The sequence below is a fragment of the Cervus canadensis genome, chromosome 10, assembly GCF_019320065.1.
Source record: "Cervus canadensis isolate Bull #8, Minnesota chromosome 10, ASM1932006v1, whole genome shotgun sequence".
Lineage (NCBI taxonomy): Eukaryota > Metazoa > Chordata > Mammalia > Artiodactyla > Cervidae > Cervus > Cervus canadensis.
The window spans coordinates 67,685,444-67,704,736 of record NC_057395.1 but is presented as its reverse complement, the minus strand read 5'-3'; the positions used below and the strand labels follow the sequence as shown (position 1 = coordinate 67,704,736).

Genomic DNA, 19,293 nt, shown 5'->3' with positions numbered 1-19,293 from the left:
ACAATGTTGTGTTAGTTTTTGCTGTAGAGAAAAGGGAATCAGTTTTATGTTCACATACATCTTTTTTGGATTTCCTTCCCATTGAGGTCACCGTGGAACATTGAGTAGCATTCCCTGTGCTTACAGTAGGGCCTCATTAGTTACCAATTTTACGGTTGTTGTTGTTCAGTTGCTCAGTTGTGTCCAACTCTTTGGGATCCCATGGACTGCAGCCCGTCAGGCTTCCCTGTCCTTCACCATCTCCCAGAGTTTGCTCAAAACTCATGTCCATTGAGTCAATGATGCCATCCAATCATCTCATCCTCTGTTGTCCCCTTCTCCTCCTGCCCTCGTTCTTTCCCAGCATCAGGGTCTTTTCAAATGAGTCAGCTCTTCGCATCAGGTGGCCAAAGTGTTGGAGTTTCTGCTTCAGCATCTTTCCTATTTTACACATAGTATCAATAGTGTATATACGTCAGTTCCAATCTCCCAATTCATCCCAACCTTACTCCCGCCTTGGTATCCATGCATTTGTTTTCTACATCTGAGTCTTTATTTCTGTTTTGCAAATAAGATCATCTATATCATTTTTCTGGGCTTCCTCAGAATGGGTAAAGATGCCTCAGTGGTGAAGAATCTACCTGCAATACAGGAGACACAGGAGACTTGGGTTCGATCTCTGGGTCAGGAAGATCGCCTGGAGGAGGAAGTGGCAACCTATATGCAGTATTCTTGCCTGAAAAATCCCATGGACAGAGGAGCCTGGCGAGCTACAGTCCAAAGAGTTGGACAAGACTGAGCGACTGAACACACGCCATTTTTTCCAGTTTTTGTTAACCACCATATCACTGGGACCTAGCTCTGGGTCTAAGATGAAACTTCTTCCTAGCAGCATGTCTAAAAGAGGCTGAAGGGAAGATCAAATGAGATAAAGAAATAACAGGTGGTTCCCTTGGAAGCCACGCGGCACTGCTCTGAGCTCACCAGAGGCATTTGGGAAATGTTTATACCTGGGACAGACTCATTGTGGGGCTAAATTTACCCAGTGATGTCATTCCTCAGGGCAGCATGCTCAGTCACGAGTGGAGTCACCCCAATGTGGCAGCCACTGGAGGGATTTCAGCCTCTCATAGACATGCTGCTGGGAAGTTTCATCTCAGCCTCAGAAGAGGAAGAAGGGCCAGGAGCATGGTTTGCAGACAGGCCAGCACTGGACCTGAGCCTCATAGACCTTCCAAAGCTTTCAAGGGTGGCCTCCCCCAGCATCTCTCCAAGGTATCTCCTGCTGAACCTTGGAAGTTGGCTCGGACCATCTTCCTGCCATGGAGAAGACTATTTCCATCACTCAGCCATCTAGATCTTACCTTCAGCTTCTGCTTCAGCCCTAATGAGAAGCATCTCTCAAGTGCCAAGTGGTTGAATATCAAGAAGGACATGGGAAAGAACTTGGCTTCTGGATTGTATGTTCTACCCTCACTTTTCTGCAATCTGTGTTTGTGGAGCCTGTGGGCGTGAGAGGAGTCGAGAGCCAGCCTTGAACTGTGGTCCTTAGATGGACCCGCTCTGCAGCCCGTTCTGCCTTTTCCCAGCTCCTGGAGGCAGCATGGGGATGGTGCATGTGTGCATCTGTGTAAGGAGATACTCTGCATCTCATTTCCAACTCTGAGGACTCCCATGTTTGTGGGAAATCTGATGTCTTTTCAAAAATTCTGCAAAATTTGGCAAGAGTAATTCCCTCTTCCATCAAGCTCCCCCTGAGCCTCCCAATCAAGTTCTGGGGCACATTGAATGCTGCCTCAGGGCATGGCAGGCTTTGTGGTGGGTTGGCTGGTACGGTGTAAATGTGCTACCAGTCTGACTGACGGAGGGACAGACAGGCTGCAATGAAAACCTTGATCTCATCGCTGTCTAAATTAGAATGGAAAAGTCTAGTTAGATGACATCAGAAAGAAATCTGCCAGCGTATTATATTTAGATGTATTTAAGACTTGTTAGGAAAGAGGATATTGGAGGAATGGGTTTGGAATAACACTTCATAGAATAGCATCAGGTAACGAATAAATGACTTTGGTTTGTTTGCCCAAAGGGAAACTTAGTCAATCAGAAAGTCAACACAGATTTCTGGAGAGCTCTGCTCTAGAACTAGGGAAGCCCTTCACTGGAACTCTCTTGCCCTCATCCTAAATTCTGCATCTGGGGTGGTATTAAATCCAGAGAAAGAAAGTGTCAGTAAGAGAAATTGAATTTTTTTCCTTAGCAAATGCCTTCATCAACTGTTTGGAGAGTTCACCAAGGCCAGGCTGGGGTTATTTAAGTTAGAAAGTGATCTCACACTGGGGCAAGATTGTTCTCAGCTTTTGTGGCTGAGATCTTTATTTTTCAAGGAGGTGTCCATACTTACTAAAGACACTTTCTTGGTTCAGACAAACCAACTCAACAGTCACGTGGATCATTGGACAGGACTGTTGCCTCCTAATATTGCCACACCTGGGGTGTGTGCGGGCGCCCCCGATTTGCAGCATCAATGTCTTTACCCATTTAGGGTGGGGTGGCGGCACTTTCTGCTACACTCCCCACAGGTGGCTTGACTGTTAATCAAACTGCTTTTAATTCACATGGGAAGTCATCTCCAGGAATTTGATAGCTGCTCAAAAGTGTACACATCTGTCCCGTTGATGTGGGCAGTGTTAAGTCTCAGGAGATCTGGGACTCTGAGAGTTAGCAGACTCATCTGCTAACACAAGCTTGTGATCCTGTCAATAGAAGCAGCATGTAAATCCACATGATTGAATTTATGACTTAGACTTTTTATACAATGCTTTTCCAAAAAGGGCAAACAATAGTTTTGGTTAGATTAGGTTGATTTAGGGCTTCCCTGGTAGCTCAGATGGTAAAGAATCTGCTTGCAATGCAGGAGACCCAGGTTTGATCCCCAGGTCAGAAAGATTCCCTAGAGAAGGGAATGGCAACCCACTCCAGTATTCTTGCCTGGAGAATTCCATGGCCAGAGGAGCCTGGTGGGATACAGTCCCTGGGGTCACAAAGAGTCTCTGCTAAGCCCAGGGCATTTTGCCAGTAAGGAGGCCCTTCATCTCAGGGTGACTTAGTAAGTGCACCTGGGACACTCACCGGCAGGGACTGCATGCCCTCATTGGACTTGAAGCAAGGCAAGGAGGTCCTCATCTGGAGGCCTGAATCTTCATACCAGATTTCAACCAGGTTCTAGGAGAGAGAAGATGGCAAGCATCCATGGGGAGAATTAGAAAGACTGGGATCAGATCCTGGAGTTCTGGGCCATATATGAGCCACCCCGAGGGATGTTTATATGCCTAATAAGCACATTAAGCAGGATCCTTGATTCTGAAAACTATTCCTAGCTCCAGTTGATGGAGATAGTCCGGGGATACCATCCGTAGTATTACATAACACTGACAGTATAACTGTTATGTGGATTAACTCTCACTGTTTGCATGGCAGGTGTGCTATTCTCTGTATTAGATTGGCTTATTTAATCCTTGCATCAACCAAATGTGATAAATGAGTATCCCCATTTTATTAATACAGATGTGGAAATTAAGGTCTAGGTAAGTTAAATAATTTGCTCAGATTTCCAAAGCTAGTATGTGATAAAATCAGCGTTTAAACCCAGGCAGCCTGACTCCAGAGCCTGTGCTTACCATAATGCTAGACGTCCCAGGACGGTATAAACCAGAGATTTATCCATCTGTTGTATAAAGGACCAGGTAATAAATGTTTTAGACTTTGTGGGCATGTGCTTTGTAGCACAAAAGCCTTCCATAGACTATGCAAATTAACATTGTAGCGCTATTCTAATAAAGCTTTATTTATGAAAACCAGCCATGGGCCAGACTTGACCTATAGACCATAGATTGCTGACTCCTGGCATAAACCAAAGAGGGGATTGAAGTTTCATAGTCAACAAGCATTCATTGGAACAGTTATTAGGTGTCAGATACTTCAGTTAATTTATTTTTATTGAGTCCTTCAAGAGCTATGAAGTAGGGAAAGAAAGCCCAGTTTACAAATGAGAAAACCGAGGCTCAGTGAAGTCAACTTTTCTAGAGACGTATAGCTAGTAAATGGCAAAAGAGAACTGAATATAACTCATCATAACTCATGTTCCTTTGTCATTTTTCTCTGTAGGCTTTCCAAGTAGACTGAAGCCCCATAAATCATCAAGTCTCCAGAAGCTATATTGCTGCCTTTTTCAGTACAGTGTGAATGTGTCATAACTTGGCCAGGACTGGCTGCCAGGCATGCCGGGACCTCAGAAGCCTGAGGCGTCTGGAAGAGGAATTGGTGCTGGACTAGAATGGAGGGAACCTGCCCAGCTGGAAAGCTGACTGTTGATGGAGAGTGGGGTCCTAGTTGTCCACATGGATGTGGGAAATTCTTTCAGGTTCCCAGGGTGGTCTCATTTCTACAGTGGGGCACTGTGGGCTTGTGAGCAAAAAGTGGACATGTGAGCAAAGAGATCAGAAATCTGTGGGCATGATTATGTTGGAGTGGCATCCTTGTTTGGAGCAGGACCCTGGTTAGGAGCTCCAGGGAGGAGAGACCTGGGAGACATCGGGCACCATTGGTGGGGTCTGCTTCTCAGGAAGGAGTCCTAAGCACAGGAAGCAGTCAGAATCAGAAACAGATTTCTAAAAGGAACACAGTCATGTAACAGAGAGAAGCACTGCCTTGGTCTCCCATCTCAGCTTAAAGACCATCTCCCCATAGAGGCCTTTGTTGATGACATCAAATGGACGTCCCCGTGCTTTAAAAATTTTTTGAACGAATTCTATTTAGTTTATTTTTCAAAACTTATCTGGATGAACCCGGTCTTTTTGTGTAATATGGGCTCTAGTTCCCTGACCAGGGATCCAACCCGGGCCCCCTGCATTGGGAGCGCAGAGGCTCAGCCACTAGACCACTGGAGATGTCCTCTGTGCTTCTTTATTGCTGTGCTGTATTTTTTTTACTCAGATACACTCATGTCAAGCCTTTCCCACTTGCCATTTCCTCTTCTAGGAACGCTCTTCTCTCAAATATCCATAGGCCTTGTGCCCTCACTGCTTCAAAGTCTTTTTTTTCAAAAATCACTTTCAGGGAGGCATTTTCTGCTCATTTAACAATTTAGTTCCATCTTCCCCAATATTCCCAATATTCTATTGCCCCCTTTTTCTGTTTTACACTTTTACTCCTTACTGTGCATGTATGCTTAGTTGCCTAGTCATGTTTGACTCTTCAAGACCCCATGGACTGTAGACTGCCAGGTTCCTCTGTCCCTGGGATTTTCCAGGCAAGAATACTGGAGTGGCTTGCCATTTCCTTCTCAAGGGGATCTTCCTGACCCAGAGACTGAACCTGTGTCTCCTGCATTGGCAGGTGGATTCTTACCACTGAGCTACCTGGGAAGCCCTTCTCCTTAGCACTGACCCCTAAATTATGACGCAGGTTCCCTTTTATTTGTTTATTTTTAATTGGCATATAATTGCTTTAACAATGTTATGTTAGTTTCTGTTGTACGACAAACTGAATCAGCTATATGATTACATATGTCCCCTCTCTCTTAGCCTCCCTCCCACTCACCCCATCCCACTCCTCTGTGTCTTCACTGAGCACTGAGCTGAGGACATATGTTCCCTTTTTATCTTGTTTCTTAACTGCTCTCTAGATGGTTTAGGAAGTTTGGAAATGGATGTCATTTTGTCCCCATGTCCACAGTGTTTAGAACAGTGCCAGAGACCCTACAGGCCCTCAATAAGTATATATTGAAATTCATCACAAGTTGTAATTATACGGGGCTTCCCTGCTGGCTCAGATGGCAAAGAATCCACCTGCAAAGCAGGAGACCTGGGTTCAATTCCTGGGTTGGGAAGATCCCCTGGAGAAGAGAATGGTAACGCAATCCAGTGTTCTTGCCTGGGAAATCCTTTGGATGGAGGAGCCTGGTGGGCTACAGTCCATGATGTTGCAAAGAGTCAGACACAACTGAGCAACTAGCATCTTTTTTAATCGCCATCTCTCTCTAGACTATAAACTCTGTAAGCGTGAAAAATATGTCTGTGATTTCATTAGTGCATCTCTCAGTTCAGTTCAGTCACTCAGTTGTGCCCAGCAAATTGTGACCCCATGGACTGCAGCACCAGGCTTCCCTGTCCATCACCAACTCCAGGAGCTTGCTCAAACTCTTGTCCATCACATTAGTGATGCCATCCAACCATCTCATCCTCTGTCATCCCCTTCTCCTCCTGCCCTCAATCGTTCCCAGCATCAGGGTCTCTTCCGCTGAGTTAGTTGTTTGCATCAGGTGGCCAAAGTATTGGAGTTTCAGCTTCAGCATCAGTCCTTCCAATGAATATTCAGGACTGATTTCCTTTAAGACTGACTGGTTTGATCTCCTTGCAGTCCAAGGGACTCTCAAGAGTCTTTTCCAACACCGCAGTTCAAAAGCATCAATTCTTTGGTGCTCAGCTTTCTTTATGGTCCAACTCTCACATCCATACATGAATACTGGAAAAACCATAGCTTTGACTAGATGGACATTTGTCAGCAAACTAATGTCTCTGCTTTTTAATATGCTGTCTAGATTGGTCACAGCTTTACTTCCCTAGGGCCTAGAATATATTCAGTCCTCAAGAAACACTTGTCAAGTGAAAGAATGAGTGAGGATTAGGAGAAGATGCAGCTACTAACTGGCAAAAGAAGCCCAAGAACTTGTATGTCTCATTGTCTGAGTTATATAAGCAATACAGCTAATCAAGTTGTATTGTGCTTATTATTTATAGTTGTGTTGTGTATATTGTACACAATTGTATATACTGTGTATATTGTAATCTAGTTGTATTGTGATCTTTCCCACTAATTTAATAGTTACTTTTTGTAAAATTTAATTAATTATTTTTAGCTGTGCTGAATCTTGGTTGCTGTGCCCAGGGCTTTCTCTAGTTGCAGTGAGTGGGAACTACTCTTCCTTGCAGTGCATGGACTCGGTAATTGTGGCTTCAGGGCTTAGTTACTCTGTGGCATGTGGAATCTTCCTGGACCAGAGATTGAACCCATGTTCTCTGCATTAACAGTCATATTCTTATCCACTGGACCACCAGTTCTAATAGTTATTTAAAGGGCATATGTTGTGTCTTATTCATCTCTGAATTTAAGATCCTTGATACCAACTTAGTAGGTGATGGCTAATTATGTACCAAATGGATAACATGGAACCCAGCAGCAAAAGTTGGGTGTCAGAATGCAAAATTCATTGGAGAGCCCACTCCCTAGTGAGGCTGAGTCTGCCTTGTTTGGAACTGACCAAGGGGAAACAAGGCTGCATTTGCAGGTGGTGAGCATCAGATATACCACCTGGGAAAAGCTAGGAGGACCAGACACAGGATTCTGAAAGACCTCATCCCAAATGTTGAGGTCCTTCCAGGTGAGGCTGATCCTGGCTGGGGAGGCAAGGGCAGCCAATGGAGAGAAGGCAGGCAGGTAAGGAGGAGTGAGATGTGATCATGGAAAGATCAGGCAAGAACCCATGGCCACCAGGTCTTCTCATGCTCATTCAGGGAGTGATGAGAGGCTACATGGAAGACTTGGAGCCCTAGGGCTCCAGAGAAGAGGACAGAAGTGAAGTTGTCCTTCACATTTCAAAATCAGAGATGTGATGCTAACCCCATTCTCCACTCCTTCATGAAGCATGTGTCCTAATTTGCTTGTCTTAACAATCTAAAATCTGTAGAACACCCTGCCCAATATGAGATGCTTACACCACTGAGTTGCTAATTTGCAAACCATCCATGTGTTGGATCCAGGATGATTTCTGGAGTAAGCATTAATTGCCAGGGATGCCATTGGGTGGTTGTTTATCTTCATTAGGTGAATATCTTAAATGAATGCGTCAAGGAATGAATGACCACATGGGCAAGTGGATTCATGAATGAATGAAACAAACTTCCTGCAATTTTTTAAGATGGGACACGAGAGAGGGGGTGCATTTAGGGAGCATGGCAACCCTCCCAATGAGAGGCAAGGCCAACTGGGTTTCAGAAAAGCTGTCGTGTCCACATTGCACGCAGCCCTGGGAGAAGGCTTTTAGAAAGTCCTTGAAAAGAGGAAGAACATGAGCTGGGATCTGAATAATGCCCACAGTTTTTTGTTGCTGCTTGATTTTTGAGTTTGTTCCTTATGAAGAATTTCTGTCTTGGCTAATGGATGCTATTTGGTGGCCCATGGATATTTTACAAAACCAGTATTTTCTAATTGAAGACTATGCATATTTCCTGCAAAGGCATATTGGGCTGAGGAAGATGAGGCTATGTTTCCTGATCCTCTGAAAGTGTTTCCATTGATATCTCCTTGCTATTTCTATAGTTGTTTCATTGTACATTTTGGTTATATGCTACTTGGTGTCCAAAAATATAAAAATGTTTACTCTGAGTTTTCTTTTTCCCATTGTCATTAAAGAGTGGATTGAAAGTGAAAGTTGCTTAGTTGTGTCCAACTCTTTGCGACCCCCTATGGATGCTCCAGTCCATGGAATTCTCCAGGCCAGAATACTGGAGTGGGTAGCCTTTCCCTTCTCCAGGGGATCTTCCCAATCCAGGGATTGAACCCAGGTCTCCTGCATTGTAGGTGGATTCTTTACCAGTTGAGCCACCAGGGAAGCCCAAGAATACTGGCGTGGGTAGCCTATCCCTTCTCCAGGGGATCTTCCAGACCCAGGAATCCAACCAGGGTCTCCTGCATTGCAGGCAGCTTCTTGACCAGCTGAGCTATGAGGGAAACCCACAGAGTGGATTGGTTTAACATAAACAGTTAGTAGGAAAAAAGAAGAACATGAGAAAAAGGGAGTTGGTGAAGCAAAGAGGTGGCACACAGTGTGGAGAACTGTGAGGATGCTACCCCTTCTCTGATGGACAAAGGGCAACACGAAAGTAGAAAGAAAGAAAGATGGGTATTTGTTGACTGTTTTCCATGGCCACTGGTAGTTTGACCCTGTGCCCTTATGTAGTCCCCCCAGTATTATCTCAGATGGGTGTCATCATCCTCATTTTATACTGATGACTGGGAGATAAGTGACTTTGTCGACGTTACTCCTTAGAATTGAGATTCAAACCTTAGTCTCCATGGATCAAATGATCAAATTCTTTATCTGGTGACATTTCAGTGCCTATTCTTTTCCTTTAAAGATAATATCCTTTATTTTAATTTTTTTTTAGATTTGGCTGCATTGGGTCTTTGTTGGAAGCAAGCAGGATCTTTTGTTGTAGTGCACAGACTCTCTAGTTGTGGCATGAAGGCCCAGAAGTTGCAGTGCATGTGCTTAGCTGCTCCATGGCATGTGGAATTCTAGTTCCCCGACAGGGGTTGAATCCATGTCTCGCTCATTGCAAGGAGGATTCTTAACCACTGGACCACCAGGGAAGTCCTATTTCAGTGTTTTAAGATGGAAGACACTCTAGAATGCAAAGACAAGACTAGATAAAATGGGAAGTAAGGAGAGCAAAATGGGCCAAGATTATGGGAAGTCTAGATACCAGGGTAAATTTCTTGAGGTGGGCGGGTGTCTCTGACAGCGTGCCTTAGGTATGCTTGGCGCAGAGGCAACCCGGGTACCATGCTTTGATAGATGCTAACTCAGAGAACTGGGTGGGGAGAGCTGAATCCACAGGGATAAAACTCAGACCTGCAGCTAAGAGTGACCTTGAAGGGTTGGGTGCTGATCCTAGAGCAGGAATAGAATGCATAATTTAGAGAAATTAATCTAATACAGAAAGGTGAAGATGAGAAGCTGAAAAAAATCACTCAGAAGAGTATTTTAATAGTTTAGAACTAAGCTCTATGACCTTGATTAAAAAAGGAGTAGTAGAAATGAGATCATTTGCAAGACATTTGGAAGGAAGAATTCATTCGATTTAATTGCTGACTGGATATCTGAGACAAAAAAGAAATAATATACTTTGAGTTAGAAAAAAAAAAGCCAGTGGGTAAGCACTGCAATAGGCCTTTTTCATTCATATTTTCATTTTATCTTTGTAACAACTCTGAGAAATATATGCCATGAGCCCTATTTACAGATGAAAAACTGAGGTTTGGAGAGGCTAAATAACCAGGACGTTCAGTTAGAGGTGGAATTCAAGTCCAGTTACTTCTAATTTCAAAATCTACCTTCTTTACTCAGTGACTTGAGACCTGTAGGAGCAACTTGCTCAAGGGAAGCATGCATGAATATCTGGTGATTATGATATTGCAGGGACTATGTTAAACAAATATCTGGTTTCTTGCAAACACACACACACACGAAGAAAATAAGGCACAGTGCTGAGTCATTCACCCCAAGAAGCCTGAGGGAGGTGATTATAAACAGCTGGAATCGGCATCATGGGCTTCACTAGAAAAACCAGAGGAGAAGCAGGAAGGGACTGACTTCGGAAAGGAGAAGGAAAACTGAAGCAGGGAAGTTATTTCAGAGGACAGAGTACAGCCAGACAGAACCAGATAGAGCCAAGCAGAGCAGGAGCCTTTGGTCATGCAGGAAAAAAAGAATTCAAATGCTAAAAACTCAAGACTTCCTTGAGTTAGATGTTGTCTCTCTGTAAACAGTGAAGTGACAGACACAGAGGGGCCTTCCCTAGTGGCTGAATGGTAAAGAATCCACTGGCCCATGCAGGAGACATGGGTTAGATTCTGGGTCTGGAAGATCCTCTGGAGAAGGAAATGGCAACTCACGCCAGTATTCTGGCCTGGAAAACCCCGTGGACAGAGGAGATTGATGGGCTATAGGCCACGGGGTCACAAAGAGTTGACCATAACTTAGTGACTGAACAGCAACAACAATAGACCCAGGACCTGAAACTCTGATGCTCCATCACATGGAAATAGGTTTGAGTGGGGACAGTAAAAGGAGTAAATAAGAAAAATTATAGGTAAAAGTGTGAAGCTGAAGGGCTCCACTTGTCCACAGCGCAGGAGTCCCCAGCCTCCAGGATCTAATACCTGGCACTCTAAGGTGGTGATGATTCAATAATAATATAAAGTACACAATAAAGTAATGCACTTGAACAATCCCCACCCCACCCCCCACCCCCCCACCTCTCACACTCTGGTCCATGGAAAAATTGTCTTCCACGAAACCAGTCCCTGGTGCCAAAAAAGGTTGTAAACCTCTGCTTAGAGGTTTTGTTTTTTTAGTCTCTTCTCCTGTAGTGACTTACTTTGTCTTCAAAGTCTGAGTAATCCATTTTTTCGTTGATCAATGACTACTTGGCTCACTTGACTTTTAATACACAATCACTGAGTTACTTTCCCCTTCCTGAATCTGCTACACCTCTGAATTGTCAAGCCTGCTAAGCTACCCCCACTGATGACCCTAGGACCATCTGGGCAGCTTCGGAGCCCCAGGCCCTGGCTAAGAGAGGACTTCCATGGCACTAGTGGTGGGAAATCAACCTGTGGACCAAAAATTTGGAAGTCGTGGTGGAAGTGGATTGGGAATATGAGGTGAGACCCGTTCATCTTTTGCACCCAGTCAACATCTCTCATACCTCCTCTACTCCCTGGACTTAGCTAGACCCCCAAGGACAAGTTGGATTCGGGGCATTTAGATTCAAGTGAGATTGAAGAAGTGTCCCCTATAGACCTTTAGACTTGGATGAGTGGAGATGGATGAACAACTGGACATGAAGACATTACTTTGAAAATAACTGGCCCAGTTGAGCAAGCAGGGTCCATTTGCAAATAAAAGTAATGCAGAGGGAACGGCTCAGTGGTAAAGAATTTGCCTGCAGTGCAGGAGACATAGGGCACGTGGGTTTGATCCCTGGGTTGGGAAAAGCCCCTGGAGAAGGAAATGGCAGCCCACTCCAGTATTCTTGCCTGGGAAATCCCATGGACAGAGGAGGCTGGTGGCTACAGTTCATGGGGTCACAAAGGGTCAGACATGACTGAGCACTCACACACACACACCATGAAGTATAAGAGAAGTCATCTCTTGTTTCTGATGTGAGTGTAAAAATGTCCAAGTGTGATGCCAAGAGTCTGAGAGAGCTTGAGCATAGCATCAGATAGGCTTCACTTCAGCGCTGTCTGAGATCAGATAACATTCAAAGTTTCTCTGAAACTTATTTATACATAGAGCTGAAGATATGCAGGGTGAGGATCAAACTGGATTAGTGCTTGCAAAGTATCTGATATGGTACCTGGTACAGAGTAAATTCTCAGTGAGGATTAATTTTCCTTGCCCTCTTTCTGAGGCTCAATATGAATAATGACGGTCCTATGGTAGCTGAAGTCCATACTCAGAGCTGAGTTGGAAAAGCCCATATATGTAACAATTTAGATCAACAAGAACTATTAACTGCTGGCCACATGAATGGTGAAACCAAAGCACAGCATAATAATAGAGCTCGTTCGAGGTCATGAAACTGTTAAGGGCAGACTCAAATTCAGTTTTCCTAAAGCTGCCTTGAAAGTTGGTTGTGAGTTCCTCACCTTTAGTTCATCTTGTTAAGGTCTGGGTGTCTGTGTTTTAAAAACAAAGTGCATCCATTCAGCTAACAGACCTCTTATCTCAGCAGCCATTAGAAGCACTGTGGGTCTTTCCCCAGTCTAATAAGATCAAAAAAGAAACATCCCCAGTATCCACCGTCTGCCCCACCCTCCTTGGTCCCACAGCCTGAATCTCTTCCTCTCCGAGACCTCTGCGAATCAAGAGCCACACCTAGGGATGTCAGCCCAGGAAGCTGCCCTCACCTTTTCCGTATGTGCAGAGAACTGGGACCTCTTAGACTCCCACAACGAGCGGGGTACTTGACCTTGGCGTGAGTGCTGAACGTGGTTCTTGGTTACAGTCTGCCTTTGGTCCTCCAAATGCCATCCTCCTAGCGCAGGTCACTCCTGCCCAGGGCACATTTGGGATGATGGGATGCCTGAATCCCATTCCTGGTCGTTCAGTAAGTGCCTTTTGCATTTGCTCAATGAGGAAGGTTGAAGTAGGAAATGGCAACCCACTCCAGTATTCTTGCCTGGGAAATCCCATGGTGGGCAAAGTCCATGGGGTCGCAAAGAGTCAGGCACGACTGAGCAGGCATGCACTACTACTAATGAGGAAGGTAAGTACTTTCTGCTGAGACTGGAGCTAAGGAGAACTTTCCTATCCCATCTTTTTCATCATTCAGAGATACAGAACAAAGAGCCCTGACTTAAAAAATCTTTTCTCTTTTCTGCTACTTACCAACTGACAAGTTCGGTGGTCCACTTGCAAAAATGTCAGTTTAATGAGTTTAACCTTGTTTATTGGAAGTTCTGATATTTGATGACATGTAGACTGAGACTAATGGTGACACAGAACCTCCTATGAATCCAACAGACCTAAGTTAAAACCCCCAGCTCTTATACTCACTGGTTCTGAAAATGTCCCTTAAAGTTTTCATTTCATCAAAGCATATTGTATCATGGATATAAATACTTAATGTATAGTGCTGGTATATAGTACATGCTCAATAAAGGACGGTTTAAAAAGTCCTCTATAAGCCATCTCGATACACATCAGTGTAAAAAAATACATTTATGTCCTGCCCTACTTTGTTAATAAGAGCCCTTTAGAATCTTCCTGGGGTCATTTGTTGTTGTTCAGACCAAACACAACATATTATAAATTCCCTGGGTTCCCTCTGAGAGAGCCCCAAACAGAAGACAGAGCTGCAGGGGACAGAGGAACTGGGCAGACAGACAGCATTTCTGCTCCTGAGGTCTGTTAGGCAATAGGAAAACACCCTTTGGGGCTGATTGCTGACAAAAAGCCCCTCCTGTTCCAAACTGGAGGCAGACTGGAGCAGAGGGAGGAAGCAAGCCAGCTTTTTGGTTTAGCTTGGGCCCAGATGGCTCATCGGATGGAGGCGGGGGCCCAGAGCTGAGCTCTCCTTTCCCTGCCACTAGCGATCTGATCTGTGCGGGAAGGCATCAGAATGGGAGGTCACCCTGCTGGCCAAAGATGTGTCCCGCGGGGCTTGGAGGGTGACAAAAGTGGCACAGAGTTCTCATTTTCCGGGTGGTCTCTGACGGGAACAGAGCATCCAGGGAAAGTTTTGACGATAGAACATTAAAACAGAAACACATTTTCGGGGCTGGGATTTCCAACTTGGGGTCCAAACCCCCACCCAAGATGGAAGCCCGAAACACAGAGAGAATGCATGCTCGTTGGGATTCGAATTGCAAAGGTCTCCTCCCTGCTTTCTTCCTGAAAGACAAAAGAAAGTTAAGCTCTGGGCTCCCGGATGGAGCTGGAGAAAGAATGATCCATTTCTTTCCGAGCGGAGAAGATGGTGTCCAGAGGATTTGTAGGAAAATGCCCTTTGCCTGAAGCCCCCGCAACCCTCCACTCGCGGCCCCAGCAACCAGGCTGGGCTAAGCTGATTAAAGCTCTATTCAGAATTGCAATAAACCCAGAAGATACGCCGGGGCCACTGATGGGCCTCAAGATTAGCCACTAAACTGATCGCTCTCTCTGGGATCGTGGCTGCTGTATTTTTGGAAACTGGGCACTTAAAGAAAAAAATTTCTGTTTTCTCATGGCTCTGCGTGAGGACCTCATTAATTTCCCAAAGTCTCCACAGAAGAACAATTGCTCTAATTCCATCTGGCAGGGTTCTAAAGCTTGAAAATTTCCCCTAGAATATAAAATATATGGAAAATGAATAGACACGCTTGTATATGACCTCGGTAATAGATGACCCAGTATGCATAATAGGCTACGCCCTGTATGCAAACACGCACATATGTGTATATAAATATTTTTTTTCCTTGCCTTCTTGCCCTTATCCTGGAATTCTTAGCAATTTGGCCTGTCCCTGCTTATTAATGATGTTTCCAGAGAAGAGCTCATTGGTGCATTTTCGGCAATGGGTTGATTAATAGAGGGGCACTGGGGAGCTCTTTGGGAGCCTGGGCATTGCTGGCTTGTTGACCTTGATGCTCGGGGGATAGTCTCGCTTCCAACTATGGAATCTCAGTTAGCATCATAAATTGTGGAGCCACTGGTTTTATGGCCCTTCTGCCTCCTGCTGGGAATGTTGTTTCTCTTTAATAACTGGCCAAGCAGCAGCAGTGAACCACTTCCCCTCCTCCCTCCAGGTCTTGCCCGTCATCCCCTCCCCTCCCCCACCTCCACTCTCCACCTCAGCCCTGGTCACACAAGCAGACATGCACATGTGCTCACACGATCACACACATTTATAGACATCTTGCATATCCATATCACTCCTCCCCCCCCCCTTTTTTTTAGTAAGGTTTTAGTAAGGAGACTATTCACCACCCCCCACCCCCCCACCCCGACTTCCTTGGCACAGCTAAATCGGGTAGGAATTTTCAAAAGGCACTTTTTTAAACATCAAAAAGAAACAGAAAGTAACCAATCATAAAAAATATCGAGAGCATTAAAATAGTCTTGTTTTCAAAATAGAGATTGCTAGAATCTCAGTGGGAAGAGAGAAGAGCTGGTCTGCCCTCTGGGTGCTGCTCTCTGAGCAGAGGTAACTCTTCTTTGCTTCCTCATTTACCCCTCCCCCTGGCCTCAGGGAGCCATCCCGCTCCTAGGGTCTCAGAGACTAATCTCCATATGCAAGCTCACCCTGGAGCCAGACTGCTGGGAAGATTCACTTCCCTGCCTGATATCAGTGCCTTCCCCTTCCCGGTTTAGTTCAGTTGTGTCCGATTCTTCGTGGCCCCATGGACTGCAGCACACCAGGCATCCCTGTCCATCACCAACTCCTGGAGCTTACTCAAAACCCATGTCCATCAAGTTGGTGATGCCATCCAATCATCTCATCCTCTGTCGTCCCCTTCTCCTACCTTCCATCTTTCCCAGCATCAGGGTTCTTTCCAATGAGTCAGTTCTGCGCATCAGGTGGCAGAAGTATTGGAGTTTCAGCTTCAGCATCAGTCCTTCCAATGAATATTCAGGACTGATTTCCTCTTCTAGATCCACCCCATCCGCACACCTAGAGAGCTCCAATGGGCCTTTTCAGGTGGTTCAGTGGTAAAGAACCCACCTGCCAATGCAGGAGAAACAGGAGACATGGGTTCAATCCCTGGGTCAGGAAGATCCCCTGGAGAAGGAAATGGCTACCCACTCCAGTATTCTTGCCTAGAGAATCCCCATGGACAGAGGAGCCTGGCGGGCTACAGTCCATGGGGTCACTAAGAGCTGGACACAACTGAGCACACACTTAGGCAGAGAGCTTCAAGTTCTTCAGATCTCTGCTCAAATCTCCCTTTTTGGGGGAGGTCCTCGGGGATCTTCCTGTCTATGAAACCCCTCTCTCTACATCCAAGTGGACAGTCAATCCTAGGTGTCCACAAGGGATTGGTTCCAGGACTCTGTGGATTCCACAATTCAGGGATATTTAAATCCTTGATACAAAATGGCATAAAATCTGCGTTTCACCCATATACAAACTTTAGTACACTTTAAATCATCTCTAGCTTAGACTTCACATACAATCTAAATGCTATGTAAATAGTGGCTGGCAACAGAGCATATCCAAGTTTTGCTTTTTGGAAACCTCTGGAATTTTTTTTTTTCTTTCAAAAATTGTTTGATCCCCACTTGGCTAAGTCTGGGGATGTGTAACCCACAGATACAGAGGGTAGACTGTACTACTTTCTTATCCCCTTTCACAGTAACCGTCATCACAGTTGTAAATGTATGTTTATTTATGCCCAGGATTAGGTTCGTGTCTGTCTCCAGGGCTGGAATGTAAACTCCTTCAGTGCAGGGATCCCACATCTGAGTGTATCATCCCTCAATCTTCAGCTTCTATCCCGGTACCAGGAACGTAGTCCATAAGAAGTAAATGTTTATTGATTGAATAAACAACCTTTCTGCATTGCATTACACATGTAGGAGAGGTTTCCCAAACCTATCCCAATTCAAATGTCTAGAACATGCACTGTTTTCTTTATTTTGGTGGATATTGTTGGTGTCCTGTTCAGGTCCTTTTTTCACTGAGCTGGGCCATCCGTCTGTCAGCAATAGGGGATGTCAGTGACTCACAGCTAGACACTTCTCCAGATAATTACTCCAAGACCAGGAGCTGTCTCACCCAGAAAAGTCTGGAAAGCTACACCCTACCCAGAAGGTGGTTAGTAGCCAATGGCCAGTTAATATGAGAGCGGAAAATTCTGGCCCCTTAGCCTTAGGATGGGAACTCTGAGGTGCCTTTCAGCCTGCAGAGCTGTCTATGGGATCAGGCTGAGACAAGCTTTCAGCTGAAACTACCTCTTAGTCTGGTTTCTTTCCTATGCCCAGCTTCTCTCACCCCTTTACAGATTTTACTTGGGAGCACACCCTTAATAACTTATTTGCATATGAATGTCTATCTCAGGAACTATTTCTAGAGGACCTGAACTAAAACACCTTCAAAATTCAGAACCAGTGGGATGATAGTAAACTAACTTTCTGGAAATAAAAACAAACCAGCAACTCTGATTTGTGGAATCTGCCAAAGTCTGTGGTGTAAATAACTTCCTCATGGCCGATTTCAAGCTACCAATATGTCACGGAACACGAAATTAGAAAGGGATGTGCACAATTGGCTTATGGGAGTCAATACAAGCCATATATGGCACACCATAGCTCACAATATGCATGAAATAAAAGTTGTCCACAATACTGATATTATTAGTAGCATCATTTGGAGTGCCAACTAAAGCATCATTCTGAATACTTTACCTTTATCTCAGTTCTCATGGTACTTCCAGGAAGTTTGCCCTATCATCCCATTTTACAGATGTAGTGACTGAGGCTCATAGAATGATATGGTTTATCTAAGGTCTCACTGTTAATAAAAGCTACAGCTGAGGTTCAGGCCGAGACCTGACTCTAGAATCTTAATGCGTGACCATATTTGGTGTCCTCTACCACTGTTGTTGCTGTTGAGTCACTCAGTCGTGTCTGACTCTCTGTGGCCCCATGAACTGCAGTGTGCCAGGCTTCCCTGTCCATCACTATCTCCTGGAGCTTGCTCAGACTCATGTACTGAAAGGTAATACGTGCTCTCTTCATGTGTATAGACTTTCAGAGTTGCCATAGTGCCTTTTTTTCCACATAGTGATTTGCAATCCTTAGCATAGTTGATCATTTAAAAAATGTAAGCTACTCAGGGTAAACACAGCAATTGCCCAGCCAGAACATTGAGGCTTCTTGTGATTTGTCCAGGGTTCTGGGAGCGGACCTGGAGCTGTAGATCGGGGTCCTCATGGTCCATGTGTCTTTCCAGAAGACCCTGTTTCTTTCCTCTCCAGAATCTATACTCTCAGTGGCACCCTCTCTATTTTCCACATGTGAAATCTATTCTGGTGTATCCAGAGAAGGCTGGAATTCAAGGGATTGTAAGGAATATCATGCCTCCATTCTTCAGCAGAATGAGCATCCATATTTATCAATCTATAATGGAAGCTCAAGTAAAGAAGATATGATTTCTAAGGGTTTGGGGTTAAACCAACCCAGTTTAGCTTAGCATACAAAGACTAGGCACCTGCAACATCTGTCAGGGAACTCTAGGGAATTTCTGAGACGTTGCTCTGATGCAAAGCACTTAACGTAGAACATGGCACATGCCAGGTAATAGATTTGTCTAACTAGGTCCCTTGTCCTTTGCTCCCAACCAGTAAGCAGATCCTGCTAGAGAGGGACAAGACATTTTAGCTACAGTGGCACTCTGCAGTTAGGCCGTCCAGACCCAGGGGTGTTTGGTTCACCCCTCAACGCCATCTTGTGGGCAGTGGAAACTTTGCCAGGGTTTGGGGAAACCAGCCCAGCCGTTGTGTGATCGAAACTGAATAACCTACATGGCTCTGGAAGGAAATCCAGAGAGCATCTCAAAGTGCAGAAGCAGAGTTTAGGAATCAAGAGTAATGGAGTCAGTGGGCCTGGAGACCATCGTACAGAGTGAAGTAAGTCAGAAAGAGAAAAACAGATACGATGTAATATCACTTATGTGTGGAATCTAGAAAAATGGTGTAGGTGAAATTATTTGCAAAACAGAGATAGAGACAGAGAATAGAGAACAAATGTATGGATACCAAAGAGGAAAGGGGTGGTGGTGGGATGAACTGGGAGATTGGGATTAACATATACACACCATTTTTGATACTATGAATATAGAGAGCTAATAAGAACCTACTGTATAGTGTAGGGAGCTCTACACACAGGTCCGTGGTGACCTGAATGGGGAGGAAATCCAAAAAGAGGGGATGTAAGTATATGTATAGCTGATTCACTTTGCTGTACAACAGAAACTAACAGAACAC

General features: G+C 44.8%; 1 long non-coding RNA gene across 3 annotated transcripts in view; it reads right to left on the bottom strand.

The window, feature by feature from the left end:
- Positions 1 to 385: 385 nt before the first annotated feature.
- LOC122448417 overlaps positions 386 to 19,293 on the bottom strand; it is a 29,000-nt gene continuing 10,092 nt past the window's right edge. Inside the window, exons 2-3 of one of the 3 annotated variants that reach the window (XR_006271605.1) lie at positions 3,109 to 3,201; positions 386 to 420 (exon numbers count right to left, since the gene is read on the bottom strand). This is a non-coding gene — a long non-coding RNA (uncharacterized LOC122448417). Of the gene's footprint in view, positions 421 to 489; positions 621 to 2,318; positions 2,733 to 3,108; positions 3,202 to 19,293 lie in introns of those variants that run through there. The other 2 variants (XR_006271603.1, XR_006271604.1) reach the window with 2 other exon arrangements.